The sequence below is a fragment of the Mustelus asterias genome, chromosome 16 (assembly GCF_964213995.1).
Source record: "Mustelus asterias chromosome 16, sMusAst1.hap1.1, whole genome shotgun sequence".
NCBI lineage: Eukaryota > Metazoa > Chordata > Chondrichthyes > Carcharhiniformes > Triakidae > Mustelus > Mustelus asterias.
In genome coordinates, this window is record NC_135816.1 from 51,939,001 (window position 1) to 51,953,926 (window position 14,926).

Genomic DNA, 14,926 nt, shown 5'->3' on the forward strand with positions numbered 1-14,926 from the left:
GAGGGAGAGACTGCATTAGCTGCCTCCAACACAACTCCTTGCTCCTTATTTCTCCGTGACATGCATAGATTCTTATTAGATGGAGACCATAAGCCAATCTCAACATCTCAGATGGATCTGTCCCACTCCACCCCTGCCAACCAGACTGCCCATGCTTCGAAGTCGGTCAGTTCTTTATGATGTGGCAGGCCCTTCCCATCTTCTCTCTCTCTCTCTCTACAATTATGCTTAACCTCTCCTGCACAAAGAGAGAACATGGCGTTGAGAGCAAGTGTGTTTGATGTTTTGTAACCACATTTTCAGGCTTAGACATAACCAACTGGATTGAGTGCTATCTGATTGATATACCGTAGATTGTCTAGAAAGGTTCTAGGCCAGCACCCTCCAGAGTAGTGAGCTCATGCTGATATGAGGATAAGGCTTGGAGAGCTGGCATGTCATTAGTGATACTTGCTGGTGCCCTCAATGCCTGAGACCAACCACAGCCGCCCTGCCCTCCCCTCCCAGACAGTATCTGAGCTCTCTGTATAGAAGGGTGAAGCATCCACAGTGACATCTCCGGCTGCAGAGTGGATGGACTGCAATGGGGCTGTGAGACAACACCTTATCATGTTGCCACTGAAGCTCACATCACCAGTGGGGCGAGTGTGAGCAGTTGAGGGTTCACTAACCCTGGCAGGGCAGATGAGTTCATTCATGCAGGGCAGTCCTCCAGAGCAGACCTGACTGCACTGGAGACTTGCTCCCACACCAGGTTAATCTCCGTTCTCAGCCTCCCACTCCTATCCAGTGGATAGAAGACGTCCTCCCAACCTCCAATTGTCAAGCAAGATGCAGGGAGGCATCGCTGAATTTGGGTGCCAGAGCTCCCTGTTCTCTCCAGACCATCTCCTCCCTCAACATTGTGCAGGTTGCTGTCCGGGCATCTTTTAAATATGGCACTTGGATATGGTGGCAGGGTGATCCACCCAGATGCCCCACTGCGCAAAACATCAGGAAACTCCTCTGGCTGAATAATTAATAATGTCGGGGGCGTGCGATACTGTGCAAATTCCCAGTGGCCTCTACAGTGGGAAATACTCCCCATCCATGTCGCCACCATGGGACTGAGTCCCAGAATGGAAAATTCTGTCCCTTCTACGTCCCAATGAATGCCTTCCTTATTCTCTACAGGATTTATTTTTTCATGTCATTCTTCCTTCTTATCCTGTTCTAATGAACTTGTTATTTCATACTAGCCCTGCCCCAAGCCTTGCCGTTTTCCTCCTTCTTGACGTGAATAGCTGTCATTTTCAGGCAAAGATCACTCCCCAGTGATTTTGCCCTCTTGACTGTGGAACACATTCAATATCTGGAAGCTCTAATTTAACTGGTAAAATTGAGGCTAATTCTACATTTAAGTTCCTTAATGGGCTTCCCTACCGCTGCTGGATGGGTAGCTGTTGGCATTGGAAGCCCACCTCCAATAAAAATGGATGGAAGAGGGAACACATTGGGGAGCCAGGAAAGAGAAATGGTGGGCCGGCTCCCTGATGTGTTCCCTCCTCCATGCGTTTTTATCAGAGATGCCAGCTGAACATTTCTCTTTCCTGCTTCCCTGCCTCCAAAGTCATGTCCACTGGCTTGGAAGATTGCAGACCACCAGAGGGGACATGCACAACTTTAAACCCTCCACCCTCTACCAGGTTGTGTGGGCATTTATCTATTGGTGTTCAATGTGGTGGTGGGGAGCCTTAAGACCGGAAACTGATCGAGAGGGCCATCTTGAGGGGTCGTATACTAATAAGACAGGCATGAATGGTTAAAAAGATACCAAAACGTGGGACAAATTCTTTCAATAGCTCACAAGCAATGCAAATCAATCATGCCTAAATTCCCAGTGAAATAAATCCTATCCTGTGGTTCCAGTGGCACTAATATTCTGAAAGCAATTGAATTAACACCCCCTGCTCTATTCTTTATCTATATGATCTGTTTATCTGCAAAATGATTTAAAGCTCTAATTTGAGGTTCAAAATTTACAGAATCATAATTTTTCCATCAATATCCTTTGCGTCTGAGTCAAAGCTCATTTGTTTCTCTTTGTTTCTCCATTTTTCTTCATAGCTCCAATTTTGCTTGCACATAGTTATTGTTTGTTCTGTTTAATTCACAGAATTCCCCTGCTTTTTGTTATGTGCCCACTGGCTGCCACATTTGCCTACATCACAACAGTGCCGGCACTTTAAAAGTGCTCCATTAGTTGTACAATATATTGAGATGCCTCAGGGTCATGGGAGGTGCTATAAATACAAGTCTCTTTCCTTGTTTCTTTCCTTTTGTTTTTCACGTTCACTTCTTCAGGTTTTATCACTCCAAAGCGCTAAAATAATTAAGTTGTGTGCACTCTGCAACACTCTGGCCACTAATGTTCTCAAACAAAGAATGAAATCACAGATTCCTAAGAGCCTGCTTACTGGAAGGCCCATGGGAGTGGATGTTTGCAGAACTTCCTTCCCAGATCCGCTTTCCTTTCATCGGCATTCTCCTTGAATGCAGCAACGTCTTTTTACACAGGAACACGATGTCCAAAATGACAAACCAAGCCCTCATCCCCCCACCCACTCGTCTTAGTCTGCGACTAATATTTTTTCCTGTCACAACTTGCAATTCAACTGCATCAAGTTTTATCTGAGGCTAGCTGTTTAGGCTCTTGTAGAACTTTTAAACTTCAAAGAGTACTGCTCATAATAAAAATAGGTGGTATGGAAAAGACTAAGCAAAATGTGAATACAGGGTCATACGTATGAATTTGTTGCGGGGGGGGAGGGGTGAAGAGGCGGATACATTCTTGATGAACTAAGAGCAAAATTGTGTTTAAATGGCTCAATCACAAAACTTTACAATACACATTTATGACAATAAACTGCCATGAAAACAATTGGCCTAGTTTTTTCTGCAATGGTGAGATCAGCAACATACATTGTAAATATCCCTGTCTTGTGGCCTATCTTGTCATTGTGAACTTACTCCATTTGCTGGATTTGTAATTTTAAATAGGCTACAGCAAGCATAACTGTACAGTACGTTGTGCCAGCGTAATTACAGGAATAATGTACGATCAACTGGCTCACAAAACTGACAGGTGTTTTGAATTGCTGGTTTTGCCCTCCTTTTGAAAAGAAACTTCTGGAAAAATGTCGACTTTGTTTCATAGCCCTTCACTAAGAACTTATTTAGAAGAGTCACCATTTTCCGTAAATTATTGACTAATTAATCGTACAGTGCATGATGGCTGTAATTCTAAGGTTAGATATTACTTCAAAGTTAACAAACTCCTCTTTTAAACAGACAGTTAATAAAGACAGAGGGCCCCAAGTTCATTCATGCTCCAAACAAGTCAGTGATCACAACAGCGGCCCAAAAATCAAAACTAAATTCATCCTTAGGCCTCATTATCATAATTTCAGTGAATTGTGGGAGCCAATAGCCTAACTAATTTCAACTGGTCCCATGTCCCACAGGTAAGTCTATGAGTTGGGGGTTTTTGAGGGGGATAACTGGTATGGGGACAAGGATGAGTTGGTTTGGCCTGCAATTGTTTTGCAGAGCCAGGTGGTGCACTCCTATACATTCCAACTCCACAAAAACGGATTTCTGAAGTTTTGAGACAATTATTTGAATGGCTTCCATCAGTCTCTTTAAGGAGAGATTATAATCACATAAAATGCTGGAAACACTCAGCAGGTCAGACAGCATCTGGAGAATAAAGTACTGCAGGTACTGAAGGGCTAGAGTGAGTAAACAGAATAGAGAAATTGAGATGGGGAATGCCACGCCAGTTGTTCCCAATGAAAAGATCAAGAGAGGGTAAAAGGCCAGCAGGAAGGATCCAGTTGGAATGAGAATTTAAGGATGGTAGATTAGGTAGCTAAGAGCCAGAAATAATCAGAGCCAGAATTTGTGTTTTGACTTGTCTAACCAATGAAGTGTTCTGTTCTCAAATGGGTGCATGAGCCTCATTTCAATAAAGCAGTGACCTAAATATCCGTGCAGATCAGGTCTAGGCTTCTGAAATCTACATTGGGTATTGCTGTGCCCAAGGGGAACAGCAGTGTTGAATTTAGATCCATATAGAACCAAGCAATCCATCACAGATAGGATGCTGCATTCCAAAATTTTCTATGTTGAGATTTTCAAATCAAGAGTTGTGGAGCAGGTTTTGACAGGCTTTCCGGTGTTTGAAATACTCGTGGATCCATACACTAAGCCTTTATTGTCTCAAAAGGGCTATGAGTCAGGCTCATACAATGTTATTGGTTGCGGTAACATATTAATGATCAGGAAAGGGCGCACCTCCACTCTGCATGTGTCTCTGTAATCTTTTAAGGAATGCACTAAAGATGCCAGAGGCAATCAAAGGCACTTTTAAAAACAGTGTTTGTCAGACAATTAATGCTCCCATTGTCACAACCGGTTTCGTCTCACTAGCTATAGTGAAAAGACATATCATTTTACTGAATACCGCTGAAAGACTTGTGTGTGTGTGTATATATATATATATATATATATATATGCTCAGTGACTATTATACCCCGAGCTACTTTTGAAGACAGAAGTTAATCTTTTAACTCAGTGTTATATGGAACTGCTAATCTTAGTTATGCTATGTGTGTTTGTGGACTGAACTCTTCACTCACCTGATGAAGGGGCAACACTCCGAAACAATCCGGGGCGGCACGGTGGCACAGTGGTTAGCACTGCTGCTTCACAGCTCCAGGGACCTGGCTTCGATTCCCGGCTTGGGTCACTGTCTGTGTGGAATTTGCACATTCTCCTCGTGTCTGTGTGAGTTTCCTCTGGGTGCTCCGGCTTCCTCCCGCAGTCCAAAGATGTGCGGGTTAGGTTGATTAGCCGTGCTAAAATTGCCCTTAGTGTCCTGGGATGCGTAGGTTAGAGGGATTCGTGGGTAAATATGTAGGGGTAGGGCCTGGGTGGGATTGTGGTCGGTGCAGACTCGATGGGCCGAATGGCCTTTTTCTGTGCTGTAGGGTTTCTAAGATTCTATGTCTGGGGAATTAACCCAATATACTAATCATTCTCTTAACTGTTCTAACCAACGGGAACAATTAGAGCCAGCACCAAATTTGAAGGTGTCTTTTTCTAACAATCTATCTGCTTCTTGAGTTCTCTGTATGAAGGCAAGTTTAACCACAGTGACCTCCACCAAGTAAGAGGCAGATCCCAAATCCACACCAGCCAGAACAGGGATCGAGCCCCATGCTGTTGGCATTAATCTCATCCACTTTTATATGCATACCTGGAGCTTTGGGTCATGATGGGTGAGGCTCCAATCATTTTCCAGGAATCTCTCCCAATCGCTATTGGTGTGTGTTGGAAGGATTTACTAATTGATACTTAACCTGTTAGGCCGCGTTATGAATGCACCTTCTTTGGCCCTCAAGTCCTGGAGAGAGATGTGAGCCCGGAGCTTCTGACTCAGAGGCAGGAATGCTACCCACTGTGCCACAACACCTCCTGCTTTTGTATTCTATGTTTGCTCACAAACACACTGTGGTGGACCTCAGTTGTGCCTTTGTCCTATATGGACCACCGTTGTGTGTGTTTGTCATACCTGGACACATCCCCTTCCAGTTTGGCTCCTCCCCTCGGCACCTAGTATAAAGGTGGCTGTCTCCTCCCTCTTGTTCATTCCAGGTCGGTTATTTGTTGGGATCTGCTCCTGATTCTGTTGTGAATAAAAGCCTACACTTGTATTAGCACACCGGTAGTCTTTCGCCTTATTGATAGTGCATCAATTTTATTCACAACAGTTGACCAGCATGGAGCAGTTTCCAAAACCCGACAAATTAGCATTAGACCCTCAAGAGGTTGGAGCCTCTGATAAATTCAATCATTGGCTGGACTGCTTCGAAGCTTCTTCTCCTATTATGCCCAGTGGGTTCCCTGTTACGCGGATAAAGCCCATCCGCTCCTAAAATCGACCTCTTTTCCCCTGGCGGAGGAGGCCCGTCGGGCCTTCGACGACATCAAAGCAGACATCGCGAAGGCCGCGATGCATGCTGTGGACGAATCCATCCCATTCCAAGTGGAAAGTGATGCGTCTGACTTTGCCCTAGCCACAACCTTTAACCAGAGGGGCTGTCCGGTGGCCTTCTTTTCCCGGACCTTACAAGGCCCTGAGATTCGACACTCCTCGGTCGAGAAGGAGGCCCAGGCCATCGTGGAAGCCGTCCGGCACTGGCGCCATTATCTTGCGGGCCAACGATTCACCTTAATTACGGACCAGCGGTCAGTTGCCTTCCTGTTTAACACCAGGCAAAAGGGCAAGATTAAGAATGACAAGATCTTGCGGTGGAGGATTGAGCTCTCCACCTACAGATATGACATTATGTACCGGCCCGGGAAGCTCAATGAGCCCCCAGATGCCCTGTCCCGTGGATCATGTGCCAGCGCCCAACTAGACCAGCTACAGTCCCTCCATAATGACCTCTGTCATCCGGGTGTCACCAGATTTTTCCATTTTGTCAAGTCCCGTAATCTGCCCTTCTCCCTCGAGGAAGTCCGGACGATTACCAGGCAATGCAGGGTCTGCGCTGAGTGCAAACCGCAGTTCTACCGGCCAGGTAGGGCGCACCTTGTAAAGGCCACTCGCGCGTTTGAGCGCCTTAACATTGATTTTAAAGGCCCCCTCCCCTCCTCTAACCGCAATGTTTATTTCCTGAATATCATTGATGAATACTCACGTTTCCCTTTTGCCTTCCCCTGCTCGGACATGACCACGGCTACAGTGATTCGGACCCTGAACAAGCTCTTCACCCTGTTCGGCTTCCCAGCCTATGTTCATAGCGATCGTGGGTCCTCTTTCATGAGTGACGAGCTGAGGCAGTACCTGCTCGCCAAAGGCGTTGCCTCCAGCCACACCACTAGCTATAACCCCAGGGGCAATGGTCAAGTAGAGCAGGAGAACGCAACCGTCTGGAAGGCCGTTCTATTAGCGTTACGGTCTAGGGGCCTTCCAGTCAGCCGTTGGCAAGACGTCCTTCCGGACGCATTACATTCCATTAGGTCACTCTTGTGCATAGCGACCAATACGACCCCTCACGAGCAGATGTTTTCGTTTCCCAGGAAGTCCTCCTCGGGTACTTCGCTCCCAGATTGGCTGATGTCCCTGGGGCCCGTCCTGCTTCGGAAGCATGTCCGGACCCATAAGGCAGATCCCTTGGTCGAGGAGGTCCAATTGCTCCACGCTAATCCTCAATACGCTTATGTAGCGTACCCGGATGGGCGGGAGGGCGCGGTTTCTGTCCGTGACTTGGCACCCGCGGGTGCCTCTGAGGTCACCATGCCCTTCCGCCCCACGGTCCCTGGTGTTGTCCACTCGGAGATTGCTGCGCCTCTTCCTCCCTCAGTCCCTGTCTCCAATGTAGTGCGCCCAGAGCCTGTTGTGGCCCCCCACCCCCGAGCTCCGGTTCCCACTGTTCCCCATACGCCACCAGGGCCACTGCTCACTCCTCTCGCCCCTGTGTACAGCTCGCTTGAGTCGCCGGAGCCGTCGCCACGCAGTACCCGACGACTGGACGGGACGACGGATTGGTCCGTTTCACACCATCTGGCGCCTTCTCTCGACGCTCACTGTACGGAGCCTGGGCCGACATCGCTCCCTGCTCGGACGACTCTGCGACCTGCACTACGCGGATCAAGCCACCGGTTCGTCTGGACTTGTAATATTGTTTCCTCTTCACCCCCGTGTTGTTTTTTTTAAAGGAAGGGGTGAATGTGGTGGACCTCAGTTGTGCCTTTGTCCTATATGGACCACCGTTGTGTGTGTTTGTCATACCTGGACACATCCCCTTCCAGTTTGGCTCCTCCCCTCGGCACCTAGTATAAAGGTGGCTGTCTCCTCCCCCTTGTTCAGTCCAGGTCGGTTACTTGTTGGGATCTGCTCCTGATTCTGTTGTGAATAAAAGCCTACACTTGTATTGGCACACAGGTAGTCTTTCGCGTTATTGATAGCGCATCACACACCTGCATGTAAAAATGCCAAGTGACCACCTTGTTAACCGATCCTGCCACCTTCAAGGAACTGCAGTCCAAAGTTTCTCACTTCCTCAACCCCTCTCAATATCTTCCCATTTACTGAGTACGTTTCCATTTATTTGGGGAGGCAGTGGCATACTGATCACTGGATTAGTAATCCAGAGACCCAGGGCAATGCCCTGGGGCACAGGTTTGAATCCCACCCTGGCAGATGCTGAAATCTGAATTCTATAAAAATCTAGAATTAAAAGTCTAATGATGACCATGAAATCATTGTCGCTTGTCAAATGCTGGCCCAGCTAGTGATTCCTACATCCCATGAATGAATAAAACTCGCCTAATAAAGGAACGCAATCCGTTTGCTTTCTTGACCTCCTTGTCCACCTGTCCTGCCACCTTTAGGGACCTGTGGACATGCACCCATCAACCCCTCTCAATATCTTCCCATTTATTGAATTTTCCCTTGCTTTGTTTGCCCTCCCCAAATGCATTACCTCACACTTTTTCAGATTGAATTCCATTTACCACCTCTCCGCGAACACAGACAAATGATTGATATCATTCTGGTGGCAACAGTTATCCTCTTCACTATCAACTATGCAGCCAATTTTTGTGTTATCTGCAAATTTCCCAATCATGTCTCTCACATTTAAGTCTAAATCATTAATACATACAACAAACAGCAAAGGACCCAACACTGAGACTGGTGGAACACCACAGGAAACCTTTCTTCATTCACAAAAACATCCATTGATCATTGTTCCCTTTGTTTCCTGTCACTGAACCAATTTTGGATCTAACCTGCCCAGACCTCCAATTCTCTGGTACCTCACATGTATCTAGTGAGGATTAGAAAAGGATTCTCAGAGCACCCATTATTTCCTTCCTGGCCTCCTTCAACAACCCGGGATACCATAGCTCTTGCCCTGGGGATTTATCCACCTTCAAGGATGCCAGTCCCTCCAGTACTTCCTCTCTCTCTATGCTTATAGTATTGAATGTTCCACACTCCTCCTCTTTAACTAGAATGTCTGTATCATCCCTACCCTCAGTGAAGACAAAGCAAAGTACTCATTGAGAACCCTGCCCACAACTTCTACTTCAACCCACAAGTTACTAGGTACAATACCAGTCATTTTCCCGTGTGATGGAGACATTATCAACATTTAGTTATTTGTAGTATTTCCACTGCCCAGGCTGAGATCAACCACATCAACACAAATGAGTTTGAATTTGGGATATTGTTCTAACCTGTAACGGGCTTTGCAAATGGACAGAAAGCCCTGAACATATTTTAACCATTCACACAGAAATAGGATGTTGACATAAAAATCAAATAATAACAGGTCTCTCTTCTGGAAACAGAATGAGAAATCTAGCAGCTGAAATGGCTATTAATATCTCACACATCTTTTTGTATATCATTACAAATCTTTAACACAACTCCCTTTGTTATAATACAACCTCATGAATAAGACCAACATTTCTACACTAAAAGACATTTTTTAAAGTTTATTGAGAACTGGTACTGAAGTTCAATTTACTGATGGCAAGTCTAAATATTTGAAGGTAGAACCCAATAGAGGTAAATCTAAAAGGATATCCTTGCTTATTTTAGCAACTCAACAGATCTGCTGGTTTAACAATGCTCTAAAGATATGGTTGAATGTGCACACATTTAGTCTCCCCACACTAAGGTAAACTCATACCAAGGCCATACCCAGAGGAAGTGAGAGAAAGTGATTGATGTCAAGCTAGTTTGCATGTTTCACATGACATGACAAAAAAATAGATGGCGCCGGAGTGAGGTGACTTCTTGCAAGCTGTCCCCAGCATATCCTCTAATTCTAGCTTTTACTCTTGTTCTATGCTCTTGAAACTAAACTTCACCTCCTTTAAACTTTCTAATAATGTTCTTCCCTGCTGCCATCAGACTTTTGAATGGACCTACTGTATATTAAGCTGATCTTTCTGCACACCCTATCTGTGACTACAACACTATATTCTGCACCCTCTCCTTTCCTTCTCCCGTATGTACTCTATGAGTGGTAGTGCGCAAAAAACAAACATGTATCCCAATACATGTGACAATAATACATTAAATCAAATCTAAACATTGTTGTCAGCTTTATTCATAGAAACCCTACAGTGCAGAAGGAGGCCATTCGGCCCATCGAGTCTGCACCGACCACAATCCTACCCAGGCCTTATTTCTGTAACTCCACATATTTACCCTATTAATCCCCCTGACACTAGGGTCAATTTAGCATGGCCAATCAACATAACCCGCAAATCTTTGGACTGTAGGAGGAAACTGGAGCACCCGGAGAAAACCCACGCAGACACGGGGAGAATGTACAAACTCCACACAGACAGTGACCCGAGGCTGGAATTGAACCTGGGTCCCTAGCGCTGTGAGGCAGCTGTGCTAACCACTATGCCACCGTGCTACCCTATTATTATCATTATTTGACGTGTCTGTATGTGTTTTTTTCACAAAATAGTATTTTCTTTCTTGACACAGAAAATAGAAGATCAGTATTGGCCTGGTTATAGGGTGAAAGCAGATGAATAAGTTAAAGCAGTTCCTACAAGTCAGAGACCTACACTCCACCAAATGTCTTTTTTAATGTGACAATTCCAGTGTTAGTTTCATCATTCAACATTGTAAACAATCACATTTTGTCTGAATAGATTAAATTTCCATCATAAGCTTCCCTTATTTTGATTTTTGTAGGGGAACCAAATGTGGTAATGAGAACGAGCGAAAAGTCTCAGCTTCTTAGACAATATCGGTGAAGAGGGATACAGAGCCAATACTCCCATCGATGACCTCACCCCCACGCCCCCGCCATCCTGCATGACTTGGCATGATAACTGTTTCCCAGTATTTCCAGCACTTTCTGTTTTTATTTCAGATTTTGCGATATTCTTCTTTTGTAATTAATACAGAAGATGTCTATGATTTGACTTCAAATAGCAAGGAGAAAAGTTTCCCTAATCTGTTAAATTTATTCAAACACCAAGTTAGTTAGAAAAATAATACTTCAAATACATGATGGGGACTAGTATTCCTGTGGTCTCTAACCACCTTGCCTGTGACTGGTGAACAGGGAATGGGCAACCGGCAACTGCTCCATCACCCAGGGAGGGATTCTAAGCCTGTCTGGCCTGTTGGCCCCCAATTCTGCAACCAGGAGGGTGCCTCCAAGCACCTAAACCTGCCCCTGCTGCCTGTGGGAACTGGGAAAATCCCACTCTGCCTCTTTTAATGAACCTCACTAGGCTCTTAATGCGAGGATCTGGCTACCTGCTGCATATGTGTAGGTAGTTTGCTGTTCTATTCCATCCCACATTTGTGCAAATGGCACAGGGGCTATTTTAGCTCCCATCCCCCTACATTACTGGCCCCTCAATGCTTAGCTCAACACAGTGGTTATCTGAAGCTCAACATGGATGCTTGCAGTATTGATAGTCAAAAATCTAGCTCAAACACAAAATCGGAAAATGGAGGTATGGATAGGTATGGCGCTTTTGAGAATGTAGTAGTATCATTGAAAACTGAGGAGAAGATTCAGACCCTCAATTTGTTCTACCATTCAATTAGATAATGGCTGATCTATGCCATAACTTGATCTAACTGCCTTGCTTCTGTAACTGTTAAAAATATATCAATCTCAGTTGTGAACAAGGACCCAGTTCGATTCCAGCCTGTGTGGAGTTTGCACATTCTCTCCGTGTCTGTGTGGGTTTCCTCCGGGTGCTCCGGTTTCCTCCCACAGTCCAAAGATGTGCAGGTTAGGTGGATTGGCCATGCGAAATTGAAGAACGTTATAGGAACTTGGTGAAGCAAATGGAACAATAACAATTCCCTCAAACTGAGTGAAAACAAGTGCAAGAAATAGCTATCAACTGTTGGAAAAAGCCAGTTAATTATATTGTTCATGTGAAGATTGATGATGTGGACATTAAACAGTTACTAACTACAAGTATCGAGGCATCAAGCTAAATGATGGGGGCAATTCTCCCAGCCCGTTGCGCTGCCAGAGTAATGCAATGCGCCAGGAAACATCAGCGGAGGCCATTTAGCAGGCTCCCCGCTGGGCAGCACAGTCTCCGCACGTCTCTGGAGCCCGGATTTCCAGCATTGTCAGCTCCACGCCGATTTCCGGTAAAATGGTGAAGTTATTATTTTAATATCATTAGCAGGCCGGGGACTGAAACCTCCAGGCATGCTGGCCTCTCCTGCCAGGAATGTTTCACTCCAGCGGGGTTTACAACAGCTCCCCATTAACAGACCATGCTGGAGTGAGGGGGAGGCCATGGAGGCCCCCAGGAGGTCAGGGGTAAGGGCAGTTGTCCCCTGGGCATTGCAAGCCTGGCAGAGCCAGTCTGACCCCTGGCACTGTCCAAGGGACAAAATGGCAATGCCTAAGGGGCACCTTGGCACTGCCCACCAGGCATCAGGCAATGCCAAAGGGTGGGACCAGAGGGGGCAGGGCCTATTGTGAGCAGGGCCTATTGGGAGGGAGATGTGTGGGAGTGGGGGGTCCCTCCCTCTGCCCATGATCCTGTCTGCAGTGTGGGAGTGGGACCCCCACTCCCACTCTGCAGTCAGGATCACGGGCAGAGGGAGGGATTCGCCAGGGAGGGGTGGTTGGGCCTGCGGGGGTGGGGGGTGGTCAGTCAGGGAGAACATGGCTGGCAGTGGTTGGGTGTGGGGGAACATCGGGAGAGGTCCGGGAAGCCAGCGATCATTGGGGGGGGTGGGCATGTCAGAGGGACAGCGATGGGGGATTGCTGGACTGGCCAGTGATCGGGAGGCTGGCAGTGCGGGGCTACTATGCATGCGCCGATCTCCGCTCTGACAGTGGCCCACGCAGCGCTATGCTGCCGGCCTCTTCAGCGGGAATAGGCCCTACTTCTGGATTTTCAGCGTGAATCTCCATGAGGCACTCTGCATGCAGAGTGTGGGAGATTCATTTTGAAAATCCCGCTAAAAAAACCAGCGGGAGTTTCTCCAGTTTTTACGCGAATTCGGCACTTCGAATTTTTTTGGGAGAATCCAGCCAAAATACTGAATTGGAGTGAACAGTGTACCGATGTGAGGCCCAAAGGGCATACACAAATATACTACCTCAGAAAATTTAAATCCTTTTGAGTAGACCCTACAATCATGAAACCTGTCTATATGGCTGTAGTTGAGAATGCTGTCTATCCCTTTTGGATGTCTCACCTGGTACTCTTGTCTTGGGAAAGCAGATTCTTTAAATGTACAGAGATTATCATACCAGTTCAGTCATGATCTCATTGTATTGCGGAGCAGGTTCAATGGGCTGAATGGCCCATTCTGTTCCTACATCTTATGGTCTATTATTGAACCAAGCAGGAAGAGTATTTCATGAGCAAATCTTTCTTGAGGAAATCAGCTTACGAAGAATTTCAACTAAAGTAAAGAACATCATGAACAATGGGACTCATGTCTTGTTTTAGTTGTTGGCATTTAGGCAAAAGACTCCGATTCCTCAGAAGTAGGGCAAGTCGGTTCTTGAATTCACATGTGCTGTCCTCTCTAAGAATGATCAGGTGTTTGATGTATGGATGAGGATATGCATTCAGGGTGGAACTCACTGGCAGTTTGTTTTAACAGGTTTATTTGGCAGCACAAGCTTTCGGAGTCTCAGGTTCCTTCTTCAGGTGAGTGAGTGAAGAAGGAGCCTGAGACTCCGAAAGTTTGTGCTGCCAAATAAACCTATTGGACTTTAACCTGGTGTTGTGAGACTTCTTACTGTGCTTACCCCAGTCCAACACCAGCATCACGACATCATGTTTGTTTTAATGCATTGGAGCAATTTAATACATATTTTAATTAAAGTTAAATCTCGGTGATAAGACTATTTTATTTTTTTATTGCTATCATAGATGTAATTTTTTTAAACAAATGAGCAATTTGTCCAAAATGAATGACTGTAGGGATAATAAAGTGATTTGATTTGATTTATTATTGTCACATGTATAAGTATACAGTGAAAAGTATTGTTTCTTGCACGCTATACAGGCAAAGCATACCATTCATAGAGAAGGAAAGGAGAGAGTGCAGAATGTAGTGTTACAGTCATAGCTAGGGTGTAGAGAAAAATCAACTTAGTGCGAGGTAAGTCCATTCAAAAGTCTGACAGCAGCAGGGAAGAAGCTGTTCTTGAGTCGGTTGGTACATGATCTCAAACTTTTGTTTCTCTTTTTCCTGACATTAGAAGGTGGAAGAGAGAACGTCCGGGTGCGTGGGGTCCTTAATTATGCTGGCTGCTTTTCCCAGGCAGTGGGAAGTGCAGACAGAGTCAATGGATGGGAGGCTGGTTTGAGTGATGGACTGGTCTTCACTCATAGCCCTTTGTAGTTTCTTGCGGTCTTGGGCAGAGCAAGAGCCATACCAAGCTGTGATAAAACCAGAAAGAATGCTTTCTATCGTGCATCTGTAAAAGTTGGTGAGAGTCATAGAGGACATGCTAAATTTCCTTAGTCTTCTGAGAAAGTAGAGGCATTGGTGGGCTTTCTTAACTATAGTGTCGGCATGGGGGGACCAGGACAAGTTGTTGGTGATCAAGAACTGAATTTAAAATAAGAGGACGGAATTCTCTCATTTTGAGACTAAGTGCTGTAGCAGGAGTGTGGAGTGTTTCCTGCCGGTGGGAATACACACCAAATCTTCCAGCCTTGACCTCATTAATTATACATCTCAGCGTCTTATGCTGCATTCGGTGGTGGGGCAGGCCTGGATAGGGCGTAATCTGCCGTCACATCGAAAAGGCACGCGACAACACTAGCCCACTATTGAAGAAAGAAGGTGGACCACCTGAAAATGAAAATATATCTCCAGGAACATTTT